At 40.0% G+C, this 21585-nt stretch overlaps 1 protein-coding gene across 2 annotated transcripts in view; it reads right to left on the bottom strand.

The window, feature by feature from the left end:
• The window catches only part of STARD13 (StAR related lipid transfer domain containing 13), a 297319-nt gene that overhangs the window by 191766 nt on the left and 83968 nt on the right, over positions 1 to 21585 (bottom strand). The window lies entirely within an intron of this gene.

Below are 21585 nucleotides of genomic sequence, written 5' to 3'. Positions count from 1 at the left end.
AGTTTTGAAAAGCATGATATGCAGGCTCTTGTTCATAGCTAATGGTGGTGACTACCTTGAAAAACAGATTTCTGTAGCTGAGAATTTGGTCTATCAAGCAGAGCTGCTATATTAATTGTATCTGTTGCAGTTTCCATAAAAGGAAGCATAATTTTCAGGTTGAGCTACGTATATGTGGCTCAAGACAATTCCTCTTCACTCAATGCAGACCAGACAAGCCAAAAGGTTGGACGCCCATGCTTTAAAGTAAACTTTCTAATGCTGAGATATAGCGAAGCAGCAGTTGCATAGTGAGGCTGTTGTGTCTTCATCATCACAAGTCTTCAAGAACAGAGTATGCAAACATTTCTTAGAAGTGACAGATTTAACCGATCCTACATAGTGTCCAAAAAAATGAAGTATATATTTTACAGGAATCAGCTAATGCCTTTTTTTCTGTTTTATTCTATTAACCTTGAAATAACCAGCTTTAAATAAATCTGTAACATAAGGTATTCTTCATGACTTGATAAATAAAATGAGACATTTACACTATCCTTGAATTTTACAACTGTGACCTTGCTTAAAATACTGCTGTGCTGTGCTTTCTCAAGTGTCTTACACTGATTGGAATAGGAGTCAGAGATCTGAGACCTGAAATGGATCATCACTCTTCATGTCTTGTTTTACAACTACTTCACACATTGGCAATGGGAGACACGGCAAAGAAGTGTTCCTTGCAGTAAGGTAAGCAGGAAAGGTACAGTCCCTGGAACTGTGACTTAAATGAGTAGGTTCCCAGAAAAGATAGTTACTTGGGATCAGTTTTGCGATATGAAAAGAGCACCAGGATCATGCTTGAGCAAGATGAACCACTTTCATAGTAACTGCTGCTGGTGCAGAATACCTCTCCTGTAAGTTAAATATATGCATCATTATATTTTAATTTCAAAATAACTTTAAAAAGCTTAAGGACTGTCCAGCTCCCTGTATGTTCCTGTATAAGCATGGCTGTACTTAACACAGAGATTATTTCTTATAATCTTCAAATGCAGCTTTACATTCAAATTCTGTGGGCCTTGTGATATTTTCAAGCCTTCTAGTAAGTTTCCTGGACAGTTGGAAGTGATTAACCTTTATGATATTTTGAGATTTTAGTGGGGTTGAGGGACTACAAAAAGCAAATTCCAGAGGACTAAAATTTGGAAAACACTATTCCCATTCATGTCACCAAACTCACTACAGACACTTGAAAAGCAGTGATTAAAAATAGCTAGACTAGATGCATGTGTGTCAAGCTGCAACTGTTCCCAGAGGATAATCGCACAGATGTCCAAGCTCACACAACGGAAATTACAAGGCAGGGTGCCTGCCACTAAAGAGACATTTTTTCTTCACACAGAAAATGGGAGACAGTCTTCAGAAAAATGCTGATGCCTCGTTCACACAGATTAAATATTAAAGTCCCCATGGGTCTTTATTCTAGCAAGAATTGTGAGATAAGTAAAGACAGAGTATCTGAAAAGAAACAACTACTCAAAAAAAGACAGAAAGAAAGAAATGACATTATTGGAAATCTAAGTACAAACAAATCAGAGCTGAGGTCAGGATGCTGCTTTTAGTTCCCATGCCAAATCTTCCAAAATCAACAGTGTGGTTTGGCTGTATGTTATCAATAACTGCTTGCCATGCATTCATATGACATGACTCACTGACACTCAGCTTCCTTCCTGCACTTCCTTTGGCTCTCAAATATAGCTAACATAGCTCTGTATTCAAACTTAATTACTAATGATGTCACACACAGTGCTCTCAAACCTGCGCCGAGCCAAGGGCCATGCTGGTGCAAGCAGAAGCCAACAAGTAGATACAGTCATAGTGGCAATCTGAGTGAAATTTAAAAATTAGCCAGGCAAACATAGAAAAGCATAAAGTGATTGAAATCTGAATTCTAAAATAACTATTAATGCTAGTTAAACTTTTTTCAGGTGCCTGCATTTCTCTGTTTGAAGATGCGCATAGACAGCTTAGTAAAAGTGGGTTAGGCATCTCAAAGCTTACATTTGTTATCTTCATGTAAAAGTCTTTACCTCTCAAAGATTCTCATCATAATAAAGAGCATGACACTTCTTTTTTTTCGTCGTTTGAAGAATCTCAGATTATACCCCAAATAGAAGGTTTATGTAATTTCTTTGAAAAACACGTAGATAGCCAGGAAAGTTCGTTGAGACACCAGACAATGTAGGATGTAGATTATTAACCAGCTGTCTTTGCCAGTCTGCAAGTCTCATTATTTTGGCAGGCTGCTTTTTGGCTGCAGCTGCTTTAAAAAAAAAAAAAAAAAAAGAATGAAAGAAGAAGAAAGTGAATTAATGCTGGAGATGTCAATTCAAGGCAAGTTGCTTCAGGAGGAAGGTGTTCTTAACACTGACTCTCAGGCAACTTTGCCAACATTGCCTGGAAAAACTGTTTATTTTAGAAATGTTTATCTGAGAAGTATAGCAAACACTGAATATAATATAAAAACAAATCAAAAAGCTGCATGGCAATTTCTATTTTTGTTAAGAGCTTTGAACTGGCTTTGCTACCACTACATGTTTTACACCAGAAGCTTTTTAGGTTCATAGTTCTTCACAAAAACAAAGTAAAAATAGATATCTGCCCTTGAGTCTTAAGCCAACATAAAATATTTACAAGGATGGCATGACAACCAGTATGCCTCAGACTCTGTAAGAAGTTGGAATTCCCCTGATAAGTGGAGCCTCTGTGAAGTGTTATCATACTATTTATATCAAGTGTTATAAATGAAATTCTTATGTTGAGGCACACATATCCAAAGAAAATGCAGCTTACCTAAATTATCTTTTTACTGTTGATTTTTACACAAATTAACTTTTTTCCCCCCCATCTGCTGGCAAATTTTCCAATTGTTCTCCAATTATCTTTTTTTTCCCTGAGATAGCACACTAACTGCACATAAATAAATCATTTTTCACTGTGAGTAAGCTGACTCTGTGTCTATTAAATCATCTGCAATGCAGTTAAAATGTTAAGGACTTTTTTGTTCCAAGTTTGTGGACAGATGAGGTAGATCTTGCGGTGAGCCATGAGCATATCATACATGGAGAGGGAACAACCAAGCTCTGTCAAATCCATTCATTGTGCTGGGTGTCACAGAATCACAAAATCACAGAATGGCCTGGATTGGAAGGGACCTGAAGGATCATGAAGCTCCAACTCCCCTGCCACATACAGGGCCACCAACCTCCACATCTAATACTAGACAAGGCTGCCCAGGGCCCCATCCAATCTGGCCTGAGCACCTCCAGGGACGGGGCATCCACAACCTCTCTGGGCAGCCTCTTCCAGCACCTCACCACTCTTATAGTAAAGAACTTCCCCCTGACATCCAACCTAAATCTTCCCTCCTTCAACTTACAACCATTTCCCCTTGTCCTGCTACTATCTACCTTTTCAAAGATTTGACTCTCCTCCTGTCATCAGCAGACTTTCTGAGGATGCACTCAATCCACAAGAGCTCCTTGCAGAACATGGGCTAAACAGAGAAAATAGACCTCTTCACCACAGGCATCAGCAGAATTACTGTACTCATAAAAGGTGTTTTAATTACGTGCCATAGCTTCCCACAGCAGAAGCTCACCGTGCTTCTGCAGGGTCTGCACTTCCTCCAGCAAGCCACTGCACCCTATGCTTTCCCTATCAATCTCCAAACAGCATGCACGTATGCTGCCTATCTGCATAACCAAAACTTCAGCCTACTATACCTTGCTGAATAGTGGGTTGTCATCTTCACAGTTTGTGATCCAGAGCATTATGGTTTTTTACATAAAATGCAGCATAGTAGCACACTGGCAAAACACCAGGTAAATACAGAGGACTAAGAGGCAGCTTGGTCTCATTCCCATAGCAATCAGCTTTATCATCAGGAGAATTCTAGGGAAAGGAAATGCTGAGAAAGGAAACTCAGAACCAGAAATCATTAGGGTCATAACTCATATGTGAGACAAAGCAAAGTGTTTATTTTAGAAATTATTTAGAGTGAGATATGCCTGAACACATCATTTCCCCAGCAATAGCTAGCAGTCTCTGGAAAGTACTTGAAATGTACATGCTTCTGGATAAAGCTTTTTTTAATTATTATTATTTTGTAGAGAAATTGTTACCAATATTGATTAGAAAGAGAAGGAACATCCGATTAATTTTCGAAAGCACATGATTTCTGAAAGATAAGCTAGTCATGAGAAGCACATGTTCAGATGAATGCTGTTAGTGGACTTGGCCCATGATTTAGGATTCTGTTAGCCTGTAATGGGAGAAAAATTAGAGAGAGAATACATTATTCTGATTTAGTTTATGAGGGGAAGACAAAACTAAACAAGAAGATATCTGACAAAACTTCCTAGATCCCTAGCCATTTTTTTTTTCTTTTAGGTTCTTTCCCTTTCTCAATTCATTATGCATGAACTGTACAACTCAGAAAAGTTTGAATAATTCAGAAATCAGAGCCTGTCTTTCTCATCCTCTGCTGCAACTCAGTCTTGTTCTGGACCCTCCCAACAGGAAGCCCCATGAGGAGTCTTCCCACACAGCTTCCACAGCTTCCCACTGCGAGTTCGTATGAGGGCACCTCTGGCAGGTAAGTGGTGCACACCTTCTGACAGGGCCATTTTTACCATTTTGGGCCATTGGCTGGCACTACTTACACCACTATTGCACTTTCATCATTATTTTAACCATACTGCTCCTTCTAAGAGCTCCCAAATCCCTGTAGAGATTCCATCTCTACAGACTGCCACTCTCAAACACAGCCTTTCTCACTCACGTGAAGTCATGGAAAGTGCTCTTCTCAGCCCATTTTCCACACGCTCATGGCTGTGAGAGCTGAACTTCCCAATCGTTACATGGTAAATTTAATTGTGTAGTTATAGCCACCCTAAAGGGTAAGCCAAACTTTCATAAGCCTAAGGGGAGTGGTTTGACAAATTTATATGCAGATGGAAGCATATTAAGAGCAAACAGCTCGGCACTGATGGAATAAATATTCCCATAATAAGTGTATAACAAGGAGAGAAGGTATGGTGTGCAAAGCAGATGGCTGATCAGTGCAACTAAACGTGCAGGTCCCAGCAGCCTCATTTAGGCTTAGCATTTTCCCTTTTTTAGACTCCTTGAGTTCTCTAGAGAATGAAAATAACAAAAAGAAAAAAAAGAAAAAAGAATAAGAACAGGCAATTCCTGCAGATTAACTGCTGATCCAACTCAGTGAGATCTGCCAGACAAAATGAAACACTGAAAATAAGGATGCCCCAGCATCTGATCCATTGAAATCCCTCACAAACATTACCTTTAAGAAAAAACAGGGAATCAGTTACCCTGCACAGCCTCAGAAACATCCTCTGAGTGAGACACTGAGATGCCAGAGCCCCTGCTTTGCTAATGAGGCCTTTGGAAGCAGAGGGATGTACACTGGGAGGCTATGAGATGTCAACCATGTTACTGGAGTGAGGACTCACTAAAAAATGTAACTATGTGGATTTTACAAGGAAAATTGTCAATAGTATCATAAATGCCTCTTGCAGATGAATTCAGGACTTGCCTCACTATGGTAAGTTTGAAGGAGTAAAAGTTATTATAAAGAATGAAGGCAACTTGATATTTTGTACATAACGGGCTAGGTAGGAAGGAGCAAAGCAAGTGCTGACAGCAGTATACAGGAGAGCTCTGCCCAGCAGAAGACAATCCTGTGATCGATGACACAGGACTGAAGATCTAAAGGTGCGGTTGACAGTCGCAGTACTGCAAGAGATCTCATGAGAGTTGGAGGCCAATCACTTGCATTCTGCCCTTCTGACTTCCAGCTGCAAAATGATGATAATGGATGAGACATATTCGTAGGAAAAGCATGAAGCATCCTTCCTGAGTCGGAAAGCCTTAATATTGCAATCCACCTCTTTGTATGTGGCATTTTTCCTCCTAACAAAAAGGGCAGGGATGCAAAAATTCCTGAGGCAGCTGAAATCTGTTATTATGGAAATGTCCATCAGGAAACACTGTATGTGAATTAATTCATGTTTACAGAATGCTTTCAGTTCCTTAATCTAAAATGTTAATTATCATTAGAATTTGTAGTTGGAAAAGGTCTGGTGAAAGTATTCATTTAATGAAAAGAATATAATCATCTACGGATAAACTCACACTGAAGAAGCAGGTCAGGGTATACATTTCAGTATTTTGTTCTCCATAGTGATTTTTCAAAGCTATGAAAATGTACAGCCTGGTTTGCTGTGAAATTTGTTTTCAGCAAACACTCTTCAAATTACAGAAAATTTTACTCTTGCCATATGGTACATAACGTTTGTTCTCACATAATGACCTCAAGGTCTTCAGAGCTGGAGAATGTCTAATTCCAGTAATACTTATCAGAGCTAAAGGGATCTTTTTAATACAGCTTTTAATATCTTACAGAAACACTTATCTTGTGGAAAAAAAACTCCCAGGTTGACAAATGCCATGCTCGTAGTTGCTGTCAGCCTAATGACTAAACACACTGTCCAACTTGAATTTCTAGGTGAGACCCACTCACAGTAATTTTTCTTCTGCATACTTACATGAAGCTAGTTCTTATTGGAAGAAAATGAAATACCTATTACAGTGCAAACATGGCACTGATCTACCACACAACACTTCAACAGACTTGTTTGATATAGGCACGACTATCATGAATGTGCATTTCCCATCTGTGTCCCTGACTAGCCTAGAGGATTCTCTTGTCAGGGAAGGCTGTACTTTTTCCAGCCCTTACTCCAGGCTTTCAGCTTTGTCTGAGATGATGGATAAAGCCATGTAATTCATCTCTACCACTGACTTCATGAAACTCAGATACAGTGAAAAAAACTTCACCTTGCACTGATACCACTGTGGACTGTAGCTCAAATTTGATGGAAATTATGGATGTTAACTTTTCAGGTAAGATTGCAATTACCCTCTCCTCTGCTGTAGACACAACAGCAGCATCCCCAACTAAGACCACTTGTGGGGACCCTACTAGACCATCCAAGGGATGGATACTTGGACACTGGAGGCTGCAGGATAGTAAGGGTGTGGAACAGCCTAGAGGAAATGGGCTGCAGGTATGCTGTAGGCCAGCCAGGAATGTGAAGAGTGTTGAAGCATTCTGACTTTCCAGGAAGCATGAGCTGCTCTTTCTGAAGAGACGTCAGTCAGTTCACAGCAGCTGGAACTCCACATCGTGGAGTGCACAGCTCAGCACTAAGATCAGGGTCTCTCAAAATGAAAGGACAGACCACTCAATTGAGCACAATAAACATATTCAGACTGAATGTCCTAATAAGTGTTCTCAAAGAGCTATATCCAAAAACTAGGGGTTAGCAGAGAAGATAGCACTTCTGACAGAACTTGATAAAAAAATGCCCTCTGGAGAGAAACATCAGTAATTGACTCACAGCCACATACTATCAAAAGCTCCCAAGAAGATTATGACAAAGGGAGGCTTCTCGATTAAGTAAAGCCAATAACTGCAAACTTCTATCAAGTCAGAACCAGACAGACCTGACTCTAGGTTGAATCCTTGCTGTGAGACAGAGATTCAAAGTACTTGCTGAAGCTACAAATTTGCCCTCATAACACAACCTCCTTTCCTCTCAAAGCAGGCAGGAAGTCCCTAAAGCTTAGCTATGAGTGCAGCTGGGGATCAAAACTCCTTATAACTATTTATTGATACTCAATCTTTCTCTGTGCAGTCGTTTAAGAAAAGATTCTTAAAAATAAGAGTCTTGTCTTTTGGCTAACTATTGGCTATAGTTACCAATGTCACTAACCCACTGAATGGATGGGAATCCGACTCCTTGAAGGGCAGATTAACTTGCTCTGCAAATGGACGACAGGAAAATTTGAATAGCTGAAGTGATTAATAAAAAGTTATGTTCTTAGACAATGACCTGATGGGCAAAGATTAGATCTGAAGCCTTCACTGGCACCTCAGAGATAGAGCAACAGATGTGCCTTAAATTCCAGGCAAGTGTATACTCAACCACACGACTTTTATGTTTAGATATAATGCCCTACAGATAGATAGCTGCTTCCACAGCTGTTGAGGATGCACACATAGCCATCTCCTCTGCCCTCTGGGCCAGAGATAAGAAAAATGACAGATGAGCAAAACAAACTCCTCAAAACCAACACTGTTGCCCTCACTATGCAGGTAGTTGTCTGCTCTGGTGCACATCAGCTGAATGTTGCCACAGAGATGTATGAAACTGCTGAAATCAAAATCACGTGTTTGACATAGGCCATGTTCTTTGGTGTCCTCCTCCATCAAAGCCAGAAGAGAGTGGCACCTGTTTACCATCTAGTTTGCAAGAAGTAGATAAGACTGTGTTGCAGAGCTAGTTAGTAAATGAACCCCACTTTTGGTTGATATAATGGACATCTTAATTAATGGTTATATTAATTAATAATTAATGGTTATTAATGAAACCATTAAATATTGTCCACAAGGTGGACAGGTGGCTGACTGCTTATGAAGGACAGAGATTAAGTTCTGTACTTTTTTATCTTTATTTTCTGTCACCACAAGCACAAGGACCAGGGTGGACAAGACATCCTTACTCACCCAAAACAGGTTCTCCACAAAAAAAAGACTTCATTAAAAAGGATGGGATATATTCACATATTGTTATGTTTAAGATGGTTGTCTAAGCTCTCACAAAATTCATTCTCAGAGCAGACTGAATGACTGGCTGAAAAGCTTGTGCAGTACAATCAGCAAACTGTCTGAGAATATGGGGATTTGCATCTCAAAACACCCAGACTGTACAGACAAGAGTCACCACTAGTCTAGAAAGACAGTTATGTCTGATATCAAAGCACAATTGTATTAGGATTGCATTGCCTGAAGAAGTGAAGAATAATTTACAGAGCAAAAGCTATAGATAGAAATCTCATTAGGCAGATTATCTGAGCTGAAATTTCAAGAACCTTTGGTAAACTATTTTTATACATGAGTCAAAGCCAACTCTATAAAAAACAAGTGATCAAAAGAGGTCAGGGCTTTGGATTTCACACGGCATCCTGCACTGGTGTGTCAGCAGATGGATGCTGAGCACTGAGCTGAGCTTTTGCTTCACCTTGCTGCTGATGCAGAGGGAAGAGTGCCACCTACTGAGTCACTTGTTAGGCTTCCTGCACCTTCTGCCTTGCCTTTCCTGTCTCTTGTCAGGCTGACCGCATCTGATCCTCTGGCTGTGGGGCATGTCAGAGTCCTCCCTGATACCACCCGCCTATCATCAACAGAGCTTCTTGCTGTGCTGCAATTACCAAACGCAGTGAGGAGGCATTCAGCCTGGGAAATTAAAAGAAAATAGGATTCCCTTTCCACTTACAGTGGTAGAAAGCTAGCTGGAAATCCGAATCAGGTTGTAGATCTCGTGGGAATCTCTTCCAGACGATAAGTGTGGTGTGCTGAATTTTGGATTTATCTGCATGAAGATCTCTGCTATAACAGGCACAGACATGGATCGAGTTTGATCTAAAAATACAAGCTACCACACATTTCTTAGGACATTCTAGAACTAGAGACATGCTATGGGAATTAATACTAGTGGTTGGAAATGTAAGTTTTGTAACTGCACATGGAGAAGATGAAAGTACATCTAATGCAGATAAACAGTAAAAAACAACAGTTTTTCTGATTTTTTGTCAGCTTGGTTATCTTCTTTGTTTTTCTTTTTTTTTTCTTCATCATTTTCATGAAGCTTTTGCTTTGTGGTGAGAAATAAGTGGCCTTCTTTCAACAGTAAGTTAGCCATTTACCATTTTGTGGGTTTATGTACACTTGGAGTACCACACATATTTCTTCTATATGGGTATAAAACAGTCAATTTTGCACATCTGCTTACATGTCACATCTCTTTCAGTTATTCCTATATGGGACATCATCATCATCATTCTACAGTCTTTCTCTGAGTTCTAAATTGTTGTTTTTTTTTCCCCCCCTTTTCTTGATATTGGTGATTGCAGGCTTACAGAGCCAGTATACCACCAGCTACTTCAGTGCCTGACTAACTCACTAGTCCATGGACATCACAAAGAGCCCAGATTCTGCTAGAGCCTCAACTGCTAAAACACATTCCTTTAAACGAGGCTATGAGGAATGCAACTATCTAGGCATGGTTAGTGTGCAAGTCAAGATGGAACAAGGATTCTGGAAAGCAGGACCTTCACTGACCTTCACTAACAAGCTAGATGAACTACACTGACCTGAAGAAGGAAGGCAGAGGGAAAAAAAAACATGAACATAATTTGTTCTGCATACCGATGACAAAAAGACATTCTACAGCAAGAAACCATAGTAAAGCTTTCTAATGATGTGACACCGAAATATATAATCTGAACAGACTGTGTAGTCTGTCGATTGGTGTTTTAATAAAAGAAGTTAGACAAACTTTTCTCAGGGTGGTGACATAGCTATAGGTGCTTCTGACATGGTATGGGGAAATAGCCCAGAAGTTCTCAGATCGCCCCCAGAGTCTCTACAGAACTGTGCTTACTTTAATTGTTGTTCAAATTCATAGTCCTAGATGCAAAGTCCAGTTCATTAGCTCAGGCTGTAAGACATACGTGTACTCTGGAAGTGTTCAGTTTGCAGTGTGCTGCCTCCTGCACTACACTGTCAAGCTTGCCTGAAGATTTGCATTAGGACATTTTGCAATATGGAATCTTCAAGCATTTTTATTTCCTGAGCACTCCGGTTTTATAGCAAGTGATTAGTCATCATAATATTTAAACCATGTAATGCCAATTTACAGAAGGTCATAATTTTGACATGTAGCTGCTTCAGGTAATATACAACCTCTCTCCTGCAGTGGATTATCAGCAGTCCTCATCTAACAGCAGGTAGTTCATCCCAAAATCACCGTTTATCACAACATTTCGGTTCTGGGAATTTACCAAAATGCCATTTGAATGGTAGATAAACAGAAATTTTCTGCAAATAATTTTTCCGAAGTTGTATTTCCTTCTAGACATCAAGAAATGATAGGAAACAACTTGGTATCTGAAGCTTTGATCTATACTGCTGTGTACACTGAGTGATTAGAACAGCAAGATTTTCACATCTGAACTTTCTCCTGCCAAGGGAAAAACTGGCTTCTGTAGAGATGATTAGGGAAATGAAAACACTGAATAATATCAACCTGTTTTCTCCTTCCTGTAGGGAAGAGAAACTTGTTTCTCTTAGCATTTTGTTTTGCTTAGCATTTTTTTTTTCTCTCAGAAAAGTCATTCTAAATAACACAACAACAAAAAAAAACCCAATCCTTAACTCATGGTGTATTCTCAGATCCATGCTCTCCAGGCTTGGATTTGCTATGGTCCCCCTTTGGGAGCAGTACGTTTATGTTATTTTTCTATTCTCTAGGCAAGTGTCAAGATTTCGGGCAGAGGAAGCGGCAACCTCTGCTGAGACCAGAGCACCAGGAGAACTGCTGAAGAGCTCTCACAGCTTTGATGTTCATGTTGTTGAGGATGTGCTTCATGACTCTGAGACAATATGAGACTGGGACAATTACCCCTGCCCCACATTTCCTGATTTCCATGATGTGTCTCATAAATGTGTAGAAGAAAACTGCATCACCTTCTTGGCAGGACCTACTCTGGGTAAGAGAGGGCCCTGGGTAGCACTGACTCCTGATGAAGCACCACAGAGGCTTCTGGAGAAGCCACTGAAATGCAGTTCAGCATGAGAACAGTGTGTAGGCTGCTAGAACCATACAGCAAACTACCTGTGTACAGAGAGTTACTGTTAAGAAACTGAAGTCCACAGAAAACATGCATATATAGGTGTACATGTGTTTTTTATCTTCTTATTCACCCTCTATCTTTTTTTACTTTACAAGATGTTACAGAAATTTGTAAGAAAAGTCCTGGGAAATGATATAATGGGAAATGAAAAAAAAGCACTTATCTGATGGATAAATTTGCTCAACTCAAGCAGACTCCTGAGCCTTCCTGCCTCTACCAGCTTTAGTGCACATCACTTACACAAAGGGCTGCATAATCCTATTTCAGTACTGTCAGACAGCAAATGCCCCAGAACAACAGTGTGGCAGTTAGGGAAAGATGCCTCCTTCCAGCAGAAGTACAAGAGAAAGTTGTACCTTGAGAGGGATTATCTCTGCTAGAGAGACGGGATGCATGATTTGCTGTATTCATTTGCATTAAAAATGCTTTCCCTATGCATTGTGCCAGCCTCTGTCTCTGCTCTGTTACAGATGGAAGTCCCTTCTTCCTAGCGTGGGAAACAGGAGAGAGCAGCCTACAAGCTCTTGAGAGCACAAAGAGCCTGGGGCTTGCATTATGAGAGCCCTTTGCACCACTGCATAAGTGGGACTGGAGGTCTGGCTCTACCCAAGCTCCCAAGCACCACAAAACGCTCCGTAGCACAGGCTGCACTCGTTTCTAACCATACATCACCTGTGATTTTAGAATCTCCTCTCTGTGCTCTTGCTGTGAACAACATTATTGTAAAAGTCAAAGGATCCGGCTCAGCGCTATGCACATCTGATCATCATGCTAAAGAGCTGAGAGAGCCTTGCCTGAATAATGTCAAAGCCCCAAAATAGGGAACAAGGTGGTGACAATGAGTAATAACTACATTGAAAGAGAAATGACTTTGATGAAACTATACACAGAGAACACATTCACTCAAGTTTTTTCCATGCTGTTACAACAAATATACTACAGGGCCAGAAAAAGAATAAGCAAAACCTGATGAGTAAGCAAATAGATAATGCATGATTGTATGCAGCACCCTGAGGAAAACTGTGTGCTTGACAAATCCCACAAACAAACACTACAGCAGACAGTCTGGTAGGGCCCAATTGAACACAGGACTGCCACCTCACCCATGGGAGAGCCTCCTGCAGCCTCTTCTTTTCTGCAAGCATACCAGGAAGCTGTGCTGTCATCCCATTAAACAACCAATGTGTTGCATCTAATAGCAGGAGTCCTGCTACTGGCATAAAACATGAGGACAGAAGAAAAGAGATCAATTGTTTCCCTTTTGCACTTCATTGAGCAAAAGGTTAACCACAGGGAAATAACATTATTCTCTTTATAGCTGCATGTGTTTAGTATAATTTACCTGTGCAGCTCCTTATCACCTCTTCTCATGCATTTACAGAGATTCATATTTTGACAGCTCGCATCCCACATCTACTGTCAGAGAGCTGAGGCACTTCAGTCTGTCCTTGAAAAGCAATGCATTTCTGTGGCTGGAATACAACTCAGCAGTTTCAGTGTGTGTGATTAATAAGGTGGCACTACTAGGAAATATGGCTGTGTTCATGTGAACAGTCAGTGTTATCCCAAACACAACACAAACAATGCACCTCAGATTACGGGTACCTTGCATGACAGTTTCTGAGAAAGAATTCAGCTAGAAGATCTGAAAACTAACAGAACAAATGTCATTCCAGAACAGTGATCACTTCAATTTACATATGATAATTACATCTAAAAAGTAGGACACGGAGCATTAATTAATGTATACATTAATGAAACCATGCCTGCCTGCAGCTCTCTCCCTGTCACCAAAGCAGAGCTGAGGTGCCAACCCTCAGCACGCCGCCTCAGGACAGGGCTGCCCAATTCAGGATGTGCTCTTCTCATCCCTCCCAATGGCAGTTGCTGCCTGTGGGCTCTCAATGAAATGTCCAGCTGCTTGGCTGCCATGCAGCCCATTGGGACTGCTGGCTGCTTGTGGCTGAAGTCACCTCCACTCCACAACGGGTCCCACCACAGCACAAGAATTCAATGTTTTTCTTACAGCATAAACACACATTATCAGTCTGAACCATATAAATAGTCAGGCAATGTAAAGCAATGAAAGCAATCAGTTATAGTCTCCTCCCAATGCCTACTTGGACTTTACACACTTGTTAAACTGTATCAAGTGAACCTTACTCCAAAACGAGTTAGAACTTCCATTTTACTTTACACTGTAACGTAACAAATGCACATAAATTATTTCATTCATATCCATCTATGAATAATTACCATAAAATTATTATTTCTCAAAGCTGTTTTATAAATAAGGAAAATGGAGCCGTCTTTCTTTTCTTACATGGATAAAGCTCTTATAAAATACACAAAACACATTCCTAGCTTCCCAACAATCCTTATGAAAACTCAATGAAAAGAAAGAATCCGATGCAAGTAAAAAGCTGTGTAAAATGGAAGCTGCTAATGTAATTTAAAAATAAGTATTTTCATGGATTAAGTATAGAATCATAGAATCATAGAATGGCTTAGGTGGGAAGGGATCTTAAAGACCATCCAGTACCAACCCCCTCCGTCATGGGCAATTTAACTGTAACTGTTCAAGGGAATATTAATTATTGCACAGCTACACTACAGCTGCCATCTTCAGCTGACTTCAGTATTTTTGTTAAAAAAAAAAATAATGGAACTGAGGTAATAATTAAGGAACAATATATGTTAATTATTTTAAAGAATGTTACAGAATTTGCCTAGCAAACTATCTGATAAATACTTTTCAGTCAGTTCTCCTAAATGGATCGTAATGATCTAAGAGATTTCACTGACTAGGAAGAGACCACTAACATTTCCTGAGTCTCATCAATCAAGATGACACACTCTTTTCAGTCCATTTAGAGATAAGGATCACTACCACCAAGAAATAAAGCCACCCCTTGCTATCCAATCATCTGTATGCAAAGCAGCTGTGATGTTGGAGTCTCCTCACTAAAACTTTTAGGCAAAATTGGAAAGGTATGTGGTAAATCGGAATAAATAACATGATCCAATTTGTATGCATTTGGAAAAACCTCCTGGGCTGTGTGTGTTTGGGAAGAGCTCTGTTTCTTTCACTTGTTCTTATACTAGGGAAGAGCATGGCTGAAACGCACAAAAGAACACTCCAAACAAAACAGCCCCATTTTAATTCTAATCTAAATGCAGAAGCAGAATTCTAAAAAGTAGCAATTAAATTAACAGGTAACAATCCTGCCCTCCGTTAAACAAGAAGAAAAATGACAGCTGTTACCATTATAAATAAACACTGACACACCAAGATCCCTTCTAAAGTCTGTAAGCTTCACTACAGGGAACTTACAGCTCAAGATGCCATTTCTAAAATCCAAATGCAGTGCCTACAAACTGGCTCAGTGGCCTCTATCATTATGGCAATTTTAGATATAAAAATCAATAAAAATGAAACACTTTGCTAATAGCATACAGTAATCCTACACTGTTCCACATCCCTCCTGTGTTCAGGGCTGGGTTCTGCCACCCTCAGAACTGAGCTCCTGAGACAAACTTTGGCATCAGTCTTGCAGACGCTATTCAGGTGCTGTTTGTCCAGATGGACAGATGTACTGCTTGCTCCTTTGGTCTTTTAATATCTTCTGGATTCATGAAGCCTGATTCCATCCAGGTGGAGGCTTCCCTGCTCTACAGAGATAACCAGACAGAGGATTTGGGCATGGAATTCAGCTCTGCCTAGAAGATCTATCAGATGAGACTCCCAACTCCTAGGTTTCCTTGCAGAAGATTTTCACGGAATCACAGAAATCACAAAAACATCAAGGTTGGAAAAGACCTTCAAGATCATCCAGTCCAACATCCACCTATCACCAACAGTTCTCACTAAACCATGTCCCTCAACACAAAATCCAACTGTTCCTTGAACACCTACAGGGTTGGTGACTCTACCACCTCCCAGGGCAGCCCATTCCAGTTCCTGACCACTCTTCCGGAGAAGAGTATTTCCTCATGTCCAGCCTAAATCTCCCCTGGTGCAGCTTGAAGCCATTCCCTCTAGTCCTATCACCAGTTACATGAGAGAAGAGGCCAACCCTCAGCTCACTACAACCTCCCTTCAGGTGGTTACAGAGAGCAATAAAGTCTCCCCTGTGCCTCTTCTTCTCCAGACTGAACAATCCCAGCTCCTCCAGCCACTCCTCATAAGGCCTGTGCTCCAGACCCCTCACCAGCTTTTTTGCCCCTCTCTGGGCAACAGGCAACGCTCCAGGGCTTCAATGTCTTTCTTGCAGTGAAAGGCCCAAAACTGGACGCAGTATTTAAGATTCTGGAGGCTTATCCACTCACTTATGAAACACAGTGAGCAAAGCTGAAGTCTGTACCATAATCCACCTCTCCTCACTCACTGCAGCTCCTGACCTCAGGAGGACCATGGTGTTGGCTGGCCCATGGAAAGAGTGGGCTAAAGGCTGGTAAGAACAGAGAATAAAGACAAAAAGGAAAGGAGATGATGTGCTCTTACCTATGCAAACACCCCTTGCTTGGAGCAGGCTTTGGCCAAAGTATTGTCAGGTGTATTGGAAACAAAGTGGATGAGAAAGCCTGGAGTATTATTTACTGTATCAGAATGGAGAGGAAGGAAGGAAACTGTATACCTTTCATTCCCTATTAGCCTCCTTGTTTTTTACTGGAGCTGGTAGAGGCTTTTCCAAGGACAATGGATTCCTCTACTGTCAAGGAACTGGCTCACCTTGAAGCAGGGAAGGAGCATTTCCATGAGCACTTGATGTCAGCAACATCTGCAGACCCAGGATGCCCCTCGGCCATAGCTGCCATCTCTCCACTGTGTGGGCAGAGCAGGGGAGGAAAGCAAACACAGTCACCCTGCTGATACACAAGCATGGCCGTGCTTAATGGGGTACAGATGGAACCCTGAGCAGTCCATTCACCTGACTATTTCACTGTGCTTCTGTCATATTATAGACCAAAAGCAAGAAGAAAATTCTGCAAAGGCTGTGGCTCAGCTACTTGCTTCTATACTAGATAGCTAATTTGCTCATTAATATCAGTATCAAAATGACATCAAAAAGCAATTCACATGACTAAGAGGCACACAGTTTGAAATTTGTTTTTGCAAGAGTGAAAACAATTAGATTAAATGTTCTTTATCAGGAAGGCCTAGCAGCAAAAACACGGGTCTGTGTCTAGATCCTGTTGTGGACCGTGCTGCTAACAACCAGTATGAATTTCAGAAAGTCAGTGTGAACCTGATTTCTATGAAAAGCTTTGCATCTCCTACCTGCAGAAGCTATGCTACTTGTACAAGCACATTTCACTTAAGTATAGACAGCAATTTCCAGCTCCAGCAAAGCCAAGTAATTGTATCTTCAAGCATACAATTTCTTTGAGAAAATGGAGCACCAAACCTCTGTCTCTCACTCTGGCCTAGGCTTCTTTTCTCATCTTCTTGCACTTCATGGGTTGCTCAAAGTGGCCCAACAATGGTTACTGCTCTCTGAAGTAAGATTAAGAGTACTCAGAGGTCACGCAAGACTTCTCAGGGCTTTACTATCGACTTTTCAAATGTGGAGCAAAGTCTGAATGAAGCACGATCTATCTGATCATTTGGGGAAACACATCCTGCTAGGTAATGGGCGTAACTGCTGCTGAAAACTGTATGGTGAACTGATAGATTGATGACCATATCCAAAACAAACCGAGCATGAAACTTATCTTAGAACCAGGATACACACTTACTGCTTCATCTTGGATGTAACATGAAGATCCTGCTTACATATTTCACAGAGGAGTGGAAGACCAGCCTAAGGTTGCTAAATATGCAAAGATTCTACAATTCCAAAGGTGTGCCCGGAAGAAATACAAGCTGTTGTGGGTTGTCACACTGTGACTTCATGTCTGCATTGGATGTGGCAGCTACCCCATAAAAAGCTTGTCACACACTTAGTAATGGAATAAACTCTGATCCCTGCCGGTTGGGGGGCAGCAAAATTGAACACATAGTGGATAGGAAACACAATGACTTTGATTTTCCTTTGGCTGTTTTTTACTTTTGCATTTTTCTGGCCTCAGACAATGTCAGAGGGCAGGCAGGCAACAGATTGTCTACAGAGAGATAATAACTACTCGAGTCATAGATTACAGTATTATTAGTTTTATATTTCTAAACAATGTCAGAAGATATCAGACATCTCTGGAACCTCTGACCTGAACTCTGAAACACTGTGTATAGCATCAACCAACATTAATCAGCAAAAAAAGAATAACATTTTCTTAAAATAATCACAAACACCTCTCAGTCATGTAGGTTACAAGGCACTGTTTTGTATCCCATTTCCTGAATCAAGTGTCTTAGCACAGTTAAGTAAAGTTCCACAGTTTAAGCTATGCTAAGCTGGCATTGATACTGAAAGAACCAACTCACCATATCATCTCCATTCTCTTTTTCCCCCTCTTGCACATTTTTCCCCTCTCTGGCATGCACATTTATGCAGCTGAACAGTGAAACAAACCGAGAAGCCAGATTAAAACAAGACGAAAAGCTGTAAAATGTTTAGTTTTAGCACGCTAAGTAATCAACCAAATTGTAGAACTAAAGCTTAAGAAATCGAAACTGCTCATCAACTGTACTTAAGAAGGAGGCATAAATGCAGACTTACCTCTGATAAAGGCAAAAGCCCACCTTGTTACCAATATAGAAGGTTTTAATTTCATTTTCATTGTTTCATTTTAAGCTGCCAGCATAGTTAGAAACCATGAAAGTGTGCAGCTAGGTCTTCTAATGAGAATTGAACTGTGTCCAGCATAATTTTACACCTATTATTCCTAAATTTCTGCATCCCTGCTATTTCTAACACTGATCTCCTTGGCTACATTTGCTAATCACAATAAACTGTAGAATATTTGGTTTTCTAAGTGCCTGGGTGTAAGAGCTTCTGCAGAGTTCCTGGGGAGATGAGACAGATAAGCTCTTTTTGACTTCCAAACTCATAAAAGACTGGAAGAGAAGAAAATCCAGCTCACCAAAACACAACCAGTCCCATTTATCTCTATATTATTCTCAAGTTATGTATAATACACTTGGATCATGGGGGTTAAATGTAAGCAATCTTAGGGCAATGCAAAAGGAAATACGCCTTTTTTCCATTCTCTTCATTGTAACAAACGTGATTTTGATGTGCCCTTTTTTGAAAATATAGAGAAGTCTGAATCTTAAAGGAAAAATAGTGGAAGCTCAGTTATTAGAGAGCTATGACAGAGGAGTACAAAAGAATGTCTGGATCTAGACATGGCATTATTTGTATCTGCCTGAAATACATTACATACACCAAAAGTGGCACTTGGAAGGAAGAAGTGAAATGATCTGCTCTCTTGAATGGAATCTACAAACATTAATTTTCAATGTTTATCTTTAATTTAAAGCACTCTCCAATGCTAAAAACAGACCATTAGCTTCTAAAGAATGGTTGTGCTTCTGGTAGGTTTCTAGATGAGATAGTACCCTAAGCAACAGTGGTACTTTTTGCATAACATTGCTATTACTACAGCATCGCAAATTTGTTTGATATAATATATGGATTGTGGAGATAAAATCTGTGTCCCACACATTTCTAGCCAAACAACAGTATTACTGTAATACCACTTCCAAAATATTTACACAGTACTGGTGGGAGGGCAGTTAAGCAATGATACTTGTACATGCCTAAACATTCCACTCAGGTGAAGAACAAACAAAGCTGACAAATACCTTTCTCTTTACTAAATGCCACTATATATTCCAACTAGAACTAGTACAAATGTTTGTGCTTTTGCAGAAATGGAAAACAGCAAATTTATTTTATAAGAAGAGGAAATGGCTAGAGGGAAGACAATAATATTTTCAATTAAGCAGCAAGAGGAACCCACCTTCAAATTTTTATTCCAGTAACTGGAATGAAGGCTCATTTAATTAAATACATTATTTGCATGGTGGCATGTCTATCGTGTTTTAGTAGGTGAACAATATGACAGTTCTAAAGAAGTCACTAATACAGTAGATTTTGCTTTAATCCAAAATGAGAAGATAACTTGAAGCAAGCACATTAACAAGAGAAAGAGAACTGCTGAGCTACTAATTCAATGTGTAGTTATTGCTAAATGCTATTGGCTTCGAGATCAGAGGAATGGAGGGTAGCACACACATGCCAATATTTGATAATGTTTTGAAGCTGTTTGTGGAAGTGATGCAAGTAGGACTGATATCCATGGCAGAAAAGTACCAGAAAATATGCTTAAGGGCAGAATAAACACACACATAGTAACACTGCCTAATGGGGAACTGTTAGTATGGCTTTTGGAGGTCACAGCCCAGGAATCTAGACATGTTCTTCCAGTGATCATGTAGATACAGGTGATCTGGTTGATACAGTGATCTTCCACTTTAGAAATTTCACTTTCACTTTCTTTTCTGAGGAAGTGATTTATCACAGCTTATTCTTCTGTAAGGGAGGAAAACGAAGAAAGATACCAGGAAATACAAGCATCTTTGCTTTGATAAATAAACTCTTAGTTTTCTTTTTCTAAGTTAATAATCGGTTGCTCTCTTTTACCATGGCTGGCTATTACCTGGCACTCTAACAAATATATGTCCAATATGCATAAACAATAAGGAAAATGGAAGAATAAAAATTGATATTTTCTGATGATACTGAATTACAGATTTTAATCAAAACAAAAATTGGCTGTCGCCTGCTGCAAAAGAAACTTATGAAACTGAATAAGATAAACAGGCAAATAAAATTCACTGTCAAAGACATACAGTCCCACACTAGACTACAACTTACACGATTCCTAGGATTCAGTTTTTCACAGTGCAATAACAAAGGCCAAATTAATGATCCAGTAGCAAAGTCAGGAGAAAAAAACAGCTGTTTTTCTCCCCCAACATACTCCACAGTTAAACTTTAGAACTCATTGCTACAAAATGCTTTATTCAAAGGAATAAAATACAAGTAATGGCAAAAAAAAACACTCTTGGGTGCTGCACAATAAACACCTTGCAGAAAGCTGAGATGGCATGCTACCTGCTTACTCTGTTCTTACACTGCTTTCTTGAAGATCCAGTGTTGGCCCCATCAAAGAAAAGACACTGTACCAAAACTACCTTTTACTCACTGAAATGCAGCCATTTTCTATGCTGTGTGATGTTAATGGATATGTTGACACTCAAATAATTCACAGATGAGTGGCAAAAATATTTGCATTTTGGATCTAAGGCACAGATCTATAATTGCTTACTTTCACATGCAGAAATAGAACAACATTTAGCTATTGATCAAGTGAATCAAAACCGTTTGGGAAATGCCTCTAATGGATTTAACAGACCAAGTGCAGATTACAGCATCAACCTCTAGAGAAATAAAATAAATACTGCTATTCTTGTTTAGAAATATGGCTTAACTAAACCACCAGAATTGAACACTTCCACTCACCAAGAACTCAGAACTCTAGACTAGGGTGGTACATCCGGATAAAAAATCACAAGAGAGTAATGCTAAAATCAGCAAAGAAGATGCAATAGTGGCATTGATGTCTAGAAACCATCACATGTAACCTCCAGATGAAACCATTTACTTTTCAGAAGAGCTTGTTTCTTTCCCCTGACTATAATGGCAGTCCAAGTAAATGGTTCAGATGTAGAACTCTACACTATAGTTGTCCAGCATCAGGTGAGATGAATCCCACGGCCCTGGAAACTGAAAACTGAATTAACTTTCATCTGTGCTC

This window comes from Meleagris gallopavo, chromosome 1 (genome assembly GCF_905368555.1).
Source record: "Meleagris gallopavo chromosome 1, MGAL_WU_HG_1.1, whole genome shotgun sequence".
NCBI lineage: Eukaryota > Metazoa > Chordata > Aves > Galliformes > Phasianidae > Meleagris > Meleagris gallopavo.
The sequence above is the reverse complement of the archived record's forward strand: the minus strand, read 5'-3'. Positions and strand labels throughout refer to the sequence as shown.